Here is a 2,012-nt window from a genome sequence, read left to right on the forward strand (position 1 = left end):
TTTATATATAAAAAGGTACTTGGATTTACTAATATGCTATCTACTTTTGCATTACCTATTTGCTGTAATTACATTTGTGCCTCCTCCTATGTTTTCCTCTTTTAGCAGGAAATTTTTTCTAATTCTTTTTTTTTTAATTCTGTGAATGTGGAATGTTTCTGTAACAGAGTTAATCGCCTGGGGAAAAAAAATGGCAAAAGATGTTCTCTGTGTCTTTAAAACTTCCCATAATCCAATTCCACAAAGATATCCTTTTATGTTTTCTTCTAAAAGTATTAGAGTATGAGGTTTTATGTGATCTACCTGGAATTTTTGCAAATTTGTTGTATCGATATCTGATTTTTCCAGCACCATCCATTTACATTTTTATCCATTTTTCACTACATTGCCATTTCATCTTTGTTAAAATCATTTCTCAGTATAGGTATGAAACTATTTCTGTAATTTTTACTCTGTTCCATTGATATACTTGCCTATTTTTAAGCTAATACCACAATGTCTTGATTAATGTAGCTTTAGTATTAATCTTTAAACCAAGCAGTCTCTTTTCTTCTTTTATAAAGTCATTGTGGCTATTTTATTTTATATGCTTTACATAGAAATTTTGGAATAAATTTATTTATTTCTACAAAGAAGGCTGCCAGAATTTTGATTGGGATTATTTTGAATCTTTGGATCATTTTGAAGAGAAGTGACATCTTAACAATTTTGAGGTTTCCAATATATAAGTACAACATATTTTGTCTGTTTGAATCACATCTCTCTATACCACACATACTATATATTTTCATTATTTAATTTCTATGAGTGTTATATAAACTGGAGCAGTGAATCAATGGAGTCCAATATTCAAGTCAAGTTCTATTCTCACCAACTCCAAATTAATGATGAAAAGGAATATGTTAATTAGAGAAAGATAATAGTTATGCTGATTTAATATTATTGCTATAAATAATGTTAAATAAAATAATTTAAAGGAATTAGAGCATAAGAAAAATAAATTGAATTTCAAATATAGAAAATGTTAAAATACATTTTTTTAAATTAGTCTTGTCACACCAACTGACAGTTCACAGTTTAAATATCTAAAACTCAGAAATGATACATTTGCTATTCTTCCACTCCATATAGGCAATAACACCAATTTAGAAAGGATTGTGAAATAGCTGGGTAAATTGTAGTTTACCTCAAACAATTTACTAAGCACAAGGTTACAAACAAATTCATGGTTACATTTGCAATTTTTTAACATGAAGCCATTTCTATTAAAAGTAACTTGACATATAATGAAACCAAGAGGACAGCAAAACTGTTTACTTGAGAACATTTACCCATGAGTATGTTCATGCAAAGTCAGTGTGTATTTTACCGATTAATTTTAAATAGCAAATGTCATTGACTTTAAGAATCCAAAGTCATAGAGAAATCCTTGCTGAAAATTTCAATGTATCATATAAATTAATTTGCTTTCAAGATTAGGGTGAATTTATCCCTAAAGATCTAGGAATATACTTTGACTACCTCAATGTAGAGCAATATAAAGGCAAAGAAATATTCATAAAGACTGAGAGTAACTCAGAGAAAAGCTCAATGATGCAGCTATATTGACAGAGAGAGAGAGAGAGAGAACCAAAGAGACTATGGATTTGTCCATCTCCTTAAATAAAAGGTCTCATGTAGCAAGAAGTTTATGAAGGATGTACATTGAAAGCCAATTTGAGGAAGAGAAATGAAAGACTGGCACTACAAAATGTTGTGTGTCACTAGGGCTTTAAAACTTCTGAAGTTATTCTTTCTACAAATATGTTGGTTGGCACATGTGAATAGTTTTGAAAATTGAATAAATATTGACGATAATGTGGTTCTGTAGATTTTGCTATAAAAATGATATATACCCACACATTTAGAAAATTTAATCATAACACCCAAATATATTGACTGAGTTGAAACTAATAATAGAACAGATACTATGATATTTTTACCAAAGTAAGTATTTCATCCCAAAGTAGCTC

Source organism: Eulemur rufifrons, chromosome 4, assembly GCF_041146395.1.
Source record: "Eulemur rufifrons isolate Redbay chromosome 4, OSU_ERuf_1, whole genome shotgun sequence".
In the NCBI taxonomy this organism is placed as follows: Eukaryota; Metazoa; Chordata; class Mammalia; order Primates; family Lemuridae; genus Eulemur; species Eulemur rufifrons.